At 32.4% G+C, this 9,049-nt stretch overlaps 1 pseudogene; it reads left to right on the top strand.

The window, feature by feature from the left end:
• The first annotated feature begins 685 nt into the window (after positions 1-685).
• Positions 686-2,243, top strand: LOC128288917 (CBL-interacting serine/threonine-protein kinase 14-like; annotated as a pseudogene).
• The last annotated feature ends 6,806 nt before the right edge of the window (positions 2,244-9,049 follow it).

Here is a 9,049-nt window from a genome sequence, read left to right as displayed (position 1 = left end):
TTACCAAATGTAAATAAAGTTTAATTCAATCACAACTGTTTGAAACTCGTGAGTTGATGTGTGATTAATTTGGTAATATTTATGCTACTATACTAATTTTATCAAAATTTATTTATATTATAAAGTAATAAATATTATTTTAATATAAAATATTAAGGTGCAAATAAGGCTAAACGATTTCTTGAAGCCGCGAATATAAAAATATTGACATATGAATAAAAACTTTAAAATATTAAGATTTTAATGATCCAAATTTACTATTTCATTCAAAATCATATTTAATTATTATATATATTTTTACCCACGTAATAAATTTCTTTAATTTAATTTTTGAACAAGTATTAATTAAAATTAAAAGGTCAAAGAAACATAAAATCCACGTGTCCAGTTGAGTGAAAAGACAAAAGTACCCCAATCCACCATCCATAAATAGCTTCAAAAGCAGTCCTATTCAGTTGTGTTCAAAGCTCTCCCCTGTAACAAAGTTTCAGTTTGAACTTCCCTGCTTTCTTTCTTTTTTTTTTTAATCTTTTCTTGTTGGGAAACATTTAATTGTTTGTTTTCCTTGAAAGAGAAGCTTGAACCCAGAAAGGAAAAAACAAAAAAAGAGGGGAATTGGAGTGAACCCCTTTTCTTTTGAGTTAAGACTTTTTAATACTCTGTTTCATGGGGTGTTGTTAAGGATTTACGGACGGTTGGTTCTTTGGGTTTGACAACAATGCCGGAAATGGAAGAGGCGGGCAGTTGCAGCAGCATAACCAGTAAGCTGTCGGATATCACCTTGTTTGGGAAATACGAAATTGGGATGTTACTGGGATGCGGGGCCTTTGCAAAAGTTTACCACGCGCGCAACGTGAGGACAGGGCAAGCGTGGCCATCAAAGCCGTGAGCAAACAGAAAGTTGTGAAAGGCGGGTTCATGGAGCAGGTCAAGAGAGAGATCGCTATCATGCGGCGGTTGCGCCACCCTAACATCGTCAAGCTCATTGAGGTGTTGGCTACGAAGGCTAAGGTTTATTTCGTCATGGAGTTCGCCAAAGGCGGGGAGTTGTTCACCCGGATTGCCAGGGGACGTTTCAGCGAAGATCTCAGCCGTCGCTATTTCCAGCAGTTGATTTCAACCGTCCGATTTTGTCACTCGAGGGGCGTCTTTCACCGCGATTTGAAACCCGAAAATCTCCTCCTCGACGAAAACTGGAATTTAAAAGTAACCGATTTCGGACTCAGTGCGGTGAAGGAACAGATCCGACCAGACGGCCTCCTCCATACTTTATGCGGAACCCCAGCTTACGTGGCGCCCGAGATTCTGGCAAAGAAAGGATACGACGGTACCAAAGTGGATGTTTGGTCATGCGGCATCATTTTATATGTCCTCCACGCCGGATATTTGCCGTTCAACGATCCCAATCTGATGGTGATGTACCATAGAATCTATAAAGGAGAATTCCGGTTCCCGAAATGGACGTCCCCTGATCTCCGGCGGTTCATATGTCGGCTTCTCGACCCTAATCCTGAAACAAGGATCACCGTCGATGAAATCATGAACGACCCTTGGTTCAAGAAAGGTTACAAAGAAATCAAATTCCATGGTGAAGATTTTGAATATAAAGAAGAAACCCAGGCCCGGGCACCAAGTGCTTAAACGCCTTCGATATAATCTCATTTTCATCCGGTTTCGACCTCTCCGGTTTGTTCGTCGCGGCAGAGCTTTCAGTCCGAAGAGAGCGGTTTATATCGGGGAGAAACCGGAAAGAATAATAGAGAGAATCGAGGAAGAGATCAGAGGAATGGAGAACGTGAAGGTGAAGAAGAGAAGAGAAAATGCGATACTATTAGAAGGACATAATTGTGATTTTGTTCTTGCCGTAGATATTCTTCAGCTAACTGAAAATTTGGTGGTCGTGGAGGTGGGGCGGCGGGAGATTAACGTCGAGCCAAGCGGCGACATTTGGAAAGATAAGTTATGGCCAAAACTTTCCGATTTGGTAAATAGAAATTAAGCAAGGCAAGGTAGGTTTCTGGGTAATCAATAGATGATGAAATTGTAAAGTCTTTACGGTAAGTCAGAAAACCAGCCGGTAAAATGTTCTCGGCGGTTGTAGTATACTATGTACATATACAGCCAGAAAAGTTAAAAACAAGGAAACAAAACAAAATGTGTATGTTTTGTGTGATATAATAATGTCTTGTGTAAATTGTCCGACAAATCGGAGCAAATCCAATTCACCGACCGGGTTTCCTGTATGATGTTTTTGGCCGGATTTGAACTTTAATTTCAAGTTATTCCTATTATATCTCCCTTTGCTTTTAGTTCACTTCATTGGGCCCTTTTAAAAATGAAATTGTCAATTGATAAAATATTTTAATCATATTGTAAAATCAAAATAGAGATTTTTAGGCTAAATTATGCTGATTTTTTTATTAGGTTTTATTTTTATTTTTAAATTAAAGAAATAAATTAATTTTAGATATAGAAAAGAAAAGTGCTACTTGGTTCTCCAACGACTTTTTGAATGTTGGCTAGCAATGATAACAAGGTTTGATTTCCCAAGATAAGTTTATGAGATAATGATGTTATTCCACGTGTGTTTTAAGGTGCGTTATCACATCCTGACCCTTCAAACCTACCTATAAACTTTATTGTATCACCTTAAAAACCCCAACCTTAAACCTTTAAAAATAACCCTAAACCTATCAAAATTAAAAATCTTAATTTTTGGAGAGAGAAAAAGCTAGCTTATTTTTTCTTTTTCTAAAATCGATCTATTTCTCTTATTTAAAAAATAGTTCAAACCCTAATTAAAAATTTTAACATATTTCTTTAATTTAATGACATTTTATGTTTAATTCTTAACACTATCCATTTTTTCATTGAAACCTTACGACCTATTATTTAAATATAAATTTGGATTTACTAAGCGAAAAATACATACTAACAAATATCATAGGATAATATGAAAAGTAAGCCTAAAATGTTGATTAAAAGTTGAATCTTGGAGAAGATTGAGATTTTAGAGATTTGTGAAATGAAATGAATGGGAGATTTTATTTACTATTTCATGGGATTGAAGGAAGAGGCACATTTGGGTATGTTAATTATGCAAAAAACCAACTAATTCTTACTTCATCCCTAAAACATTGAATGAAGGAGTGGCGCAAATCCCTTTCCTACGAATCATTCTGATGCTCCTCTCTCCCTATCCCATCCTATCCTATCCTATTTTAACATCCTTTTCTTATCCAACCATTTCAATAAATCTTTTAGAAAAATAATCATTTAAGCACTAAAAGCCCATCACATTATAAAATTTGGAAATATAAAATAAGATTTAAAATTTTATAAAGAAATTAAATTAATTAATTAATTTCATAAATTTTGATATTATAATAATAAATAGGTTGATATTATTAAGAGATAATTTTTTAATAATTCTGAGTCTTAATTTGATTGGTATAGCCATTGATGCCAATATAAGAAGACGTGTCGAAAGACGCTTGAGCACATTATCCTCCTATTTATGGGTTAAGGATTGGCTATAGGTAATTTTATGCTTTGTGTCAAAAGAATAGATATGATCGAACTTATAATAAGAGTGTTCAAAAAATAAATCAATAATTTATTTAATTAATTTTGATATTTTGAAATTTAAAATTTTAATATAAAAAAAAGAAAATTTAAAACTTTCAGCTAGAGGTAAACAATTAAAATTTGATAATTTTCTTAACGTATTATTTTAATTTCTATAGTTTTTTACTGTAATTATGAATATATTTTTTTACCTTAATTAATACTTGAAAAAATAAATTTTTAAATAACCAAAATATAAATATAAATATAATATAACTTTTATAATTAAGAATAACTAAAATAAAAGTACATTAAAAAACCTTAATGAAATTGTAAAGATGTCGTTTGATAAACTAAAATGAAAGCATCTTAAAATTGAGTAATTGACTAAAGAGTTTACCGACTCAGAGCAGGCCATACCCATTGAGTCTACTCTCATGGCTTTAGCCGCCATCACTTCATGTTTTTTTTTTTTAAGCTTTGACATGTGCTTTCATGGATTGGAGGGTTTTAAAATGAAAATAAATTATTTGAATGTAAAAAATGAGGTATATATTAATATTCAAGGTGAAGGTGAAAAAAATTTAGTTGGAATGTTATGCAAGATTTTTGTTTGTAATTTTAACGAAGTGATTAAAATGAACAATTTTTATAACATGAGTACATATTTTGTAAATTTTTTGATATCTAAAATAAGAACTTTTGAGAGTTGGATGAGTACCTGTATAGTTTACTCTTTTAAAATTTCATGAAACTTATGTGAATCTCAAGTTGATTGGCATGAGATCCAGAATTTGATCATTATATTTGTAAACTCTTTCCCTTTGTAATGTATTTATTCACTTGTATTGAAAAAAAACTATGGCACCTTACGTAGAATAAATTTGATTCCTTTCTTCTCTCAATTTTATTTATGATGATATGAAAATTGTTTTTTATAAAATAATAGATATGATTGTAAGAATAATTTTAATGATATTAAAAAGAATATTTTGTCATTTTAAATCATGTGTATAGAAAATGCATTTGATAAAATTTAAACCCAAAACATTATAATTTTCAATGTTTTTCCATCTCAACTAATGCTTCATTTAATCATTAAATCATTTTTATATAAATTTATGTTATATAATTTTCTTTACACACATTGTGGGTGTGTCCTAATCTAGTTATTATAATATATTTTATTGAGTTGGTGTCATGATGAGTCTCAACTTAGTTATAAAATTATCAAAACTCATTCCTATTACAAAGCAACAAATATTATTTTGAGGATATTTTTACTTTTTATATTTTGGTAAATCTAGAAAAACTATATAAACTATTTTTAAAATAAAAGTTTTAACAACAAAATTATAGTTTGAGGATAAAATAATAGACTAAAATATAAAAATTCAAATACCATAATTTTTAAATAGTTGAATTAGAAAAGACCCATTTTGATCGAAATGGGCGATTTTACTAAAACGCATCTAGTTGATGCCATTTTTAGGGAAACTCGAAAACGATCCACTTAAAGTGTTTTTGCCACATCAAGACTAAAACTAGCATCACCAATTTTTTTTTGGTGTCACCTATTGATGTGGAAATGAAACTTACAAAAGTGTTTTATGTAGACACAAAGTCTCATTTCTTTTGTTTTCTTAAGCAATGTGAGATGTGAGATATGAGATATGTGTATATATAGACTCATAGCACACATATCTCATATCCCAAATACGTTAGTGAAATAAACAAGAATGTAAAAATTGATATAAATCACAAGATTGAACCAAAAAATAATATATATATATATATATATATATATATATATATAAATCAAAAAAGAAATTGGAAATAAAACTAGATTGAAATTGTATATGTAAGTAGGTAGAAATCCAACTAGTAGTTGAGCCTTGTTTTCACAGTTCCTTAAGATGATTCAGCTCCTTTAGTGATGGAGAAACGTTGGTCTCGTCTCCCGTGATACAACAACGAGATGAGCACGACAAGAGCACAACCACAGGATCAATGAACTTTAGCCTAGCTTTCTTCTATCACCAAACAGTTTGAAATATGCAGGAACAGATTTCAACATTTTGTAGGAATAATAGAGAAAATTTTAGTGCGTATTTTCTCCTGCAGATTATTTTGATTTAAATAAAATATTCAAAATGAAAGAAATTTTGAAATTTTGACTAATGGAGCAATTAATGTCCATGAATTAAAGCTATAAAACCCAAATTAATGTCTCAATTAAAGGAGCCATTAAACTCAATTTAATATTTGTCCTTTTAATTGAAAAGATAAGCTTTATTGAGGAAAATAAAATTACGTATTGGGCTAAAATATTCGCAGCTTAGAACAGCCTAGATCGGTCTAGACATTTCGCTGCCCACATCGCGGGTGCACCCTAACCCCAAAGAGTTTGGATTTGCACCCCATGCGCGAGGGAGAGCATTAGCTTAATCATTCAATAATCACCAAGTTGGTTCATATTTATAAACATATTCCACACTTGATATCTAACCAATGTGGAACTAAGCTTTCTATTTTCCTCAACATAATTCACAAGTGGCTTACTTTGAGTATCAATTTCTCATTTATCACTCAACCTTTTTGAGCATATGATATACAGTTGTAAAGGTCTTATGGGGTAGAATATAAAACCATGATTTTATGATTCAAATCACCACATTTACCAATTAAGAATATGCCTCAAAGCTTCCAAAAATCTAATTTTTCCAACAATCCCCCACATGAATGAAATTGATAGTTTTAACGAAAAACATTGACTCAATGTGGTGATAGAATCTACAATCATTAGTTGCATAGGATAGGTAGGCATCAACCCTTGAACCTTCCCTTATGAAAGTATACTTACTTTACTAGTTGACCAATAGACGATGTCCTTGAACTGCTTTTGCCCTTGTGTAAACAATGATGTACCTCACATAACTACCTCCCGCAAGGTTTTAGTCTTCATGGGTATGTTCATATGGCCATGATCATCTCCTGGTTCTGTAAGATTTTGAGAGAACTATAACTCAATAGTCTCCTTGAAGCGGCCCTACTTCACTATCACATAGGGGACTTATGTTACTCGGCTCACGAAACACAAAACATCATTAAAAACATTCTTAACCTATCCCATTTTTAATCACTGTTATATCATAGAAACGGACTTGGGATAAGAACCCCACAAGGACCTCCAGAGTCTATATAAGTAGGTTGTCCCTTTGAACCTAGATCTTGAGATCTCTAGTCAATTAGGTTGGGTTTTCTTTCACATAGCGCATTTAATTTTTATGGGCTTTAGTCTCATTCCTTTCGATGTTTTATCAACCTAATCTCGATTTAAGCTTTTAGTTAGCGATTCGCAATGTTATCTTTTAATTTTACAAAATCAATAGAGATAACTCCATTTGAGATTTGTTGTCTAACGATATTGTGTCGATTGACGCATATGTCTCAACTTACCATTATACATTACGTTCTATGCTCTACCAATTGTTGCTTAGTTATCACAATATATGCATATTGTGGGCATAGGCTTTGGCCAGTCTAGAATATCCTCCAAGAAGTTTCGAAGCCATTCATCCCCTTCTCCAGATTTGTCTAGAGCTACAAACTTAAGTTCCATTGTGGATTTGGTTATAATCGTTTGTCTTTAGGATTTCCATGACACAACTCATTCCAATATAGAAACATATCCACTTATGCCTTTGGTATCTTGAATATCATATATCCAACTGGCATTAGAGAATCCTTCTAAAATAGCGTAATCTTTGGAATAATGCAATTAGTATCCCGAGTATATCCGAGATATCTTAGTACTCCCACAACGCTTTCCAGTGGTTTTCCTGGATCGCTTATGAATCGCTTAAACTACTCATAGTGAAAGCAATATTTGGTCTAGTATAGCTCATAAAGTACATTAAACCGCCTATGACCCTTGTATATTCCACTTGGTCAACACTTTCGCCTTTGTTTTTGGAAATATGTTGGCTCGATCTATTGGAGTTCTAGCTATACTAGAATCATCCTTGTTCAATTTTCCAAGAATCTTGTCTACATAATGTGATTGAGTCAATATGATACCTTCAGAGAACCTCTTGATTTGGATGCCTAAAATCAAATCACTAATCTCATATCTTTCATGTCAAATCTTGAATTTAACATGTCTTTGGTATGTTTTACCATTTCATTTTACTTCCAACAATGAGTATGTCATCAACATATAAGCATAGAATTATATATCAAATGTTAGTAGTTTTAACATACACACATTTGTCACACTCATTAATCTTAAAGTCATTGTCATCATGACATTATCAAACTTTTCATGCCATTGCTTTGGTGCTTGCTTAAGTCCATACAAAGACTTCACAAATTTACAAACTTTTCTTTCTTGTCTTGGAACTCCATAACCTCAAGTTGTTCCATGTAAATCTCTTTATCAATATCTCCATTTTGGAAAGTGTTTTAACATTCATTTGATGTACTTCTAGATTTTGCAAGACGACAATTGCAACTATGATCCTTATAGAAGTTATCTCGATAATGGAGAAAAATATCAAATTAGTCAAGGCCTTCCTTTGTCTATAACCTTTATAACCAATTTGGCCTTATACTTATCAATTTTTCCATTTACTTTCATTTTCCATTTGAAAATCCACTTAGAATTTAATAGTTTAATTCCGAGGATGATCCACTAATTCCCACGTATGATTTTGCATGATGGAGTCAATTTCACTTTTAATAACATCTTTCCATAAAGTGCTTTTGGATGACCGTATAACATCATTATATGTTTGAGGTTCACCTTTAGCATGAAGGTTAGAAAATTCGATCCAAAAGATTTTTCCACCCTTGCTTGTTTACTTCTTCTTGGTTCTATCTAAGTTTCACCTCTTGTTGAACGTTTGACTATTTTCATCTATAGTCTCAAGTTCGTTGTTGAACTTGAATCAACTTTCTTAGTTTTACAAGGAAGATATTTTCAAAGAATGAGACATTCTTTGATTCCAATATAGTATTCTTGTGAATGTCGATTATTTGATTCATACACAATAAAATCGATATGCATTACTATGATTTGCATAACCAATGAAAATACAATCCACCGCTTTTAGGACCTTTTTTCATTTGCTTTGGTAATGAGCCATTAACTTAGCAAGACACCCCACACTTTCAAGTAATTGTAGGAAGGTTTTCTACCTTTCCATAACTCATATGGTGTTTTGTTCCTTTTCTTGAAGGGAGCCTTATTTAAAAGATAATTAGCTGATAGAATAGCTTCCCTACATGTTCTATTATAGCCCGAGCTTCCTAGCAATGTGTTCATAATTTCCTTTAGAGTTTGATTTTTTCCGGCTACTCCATTTGATTGAGGAGAGTACGGTGGTGTCACTTCATGAATACCATGTTTTGCAAGATTCACCAAATGGTTCAACATATTCACCACCACGATCACTCCTCACCATCTTAATCTTTTTATTAA

Source organism: Gossypium arboreum, unplaced genomic scaffold (genome assembly GCF_025698485.1).
Source record: "Gossypium arboreum isolate Shixiya-1 unplaced genomic scaffold, ASM2569848v2 Contig00335, whole genome shotgun sequence".
NCBI lineage: Eukaryota > Viridiplantae > Streptophyta > Magnoliopsida > Malvales > Malvaceae > Gossypium > Gossypium arboreum.
The sequence above is the reverse complement of the archived record's forward strand: the minus strand, read 5'-3'. Positions and strand labels throughout refer to the sequence as shown.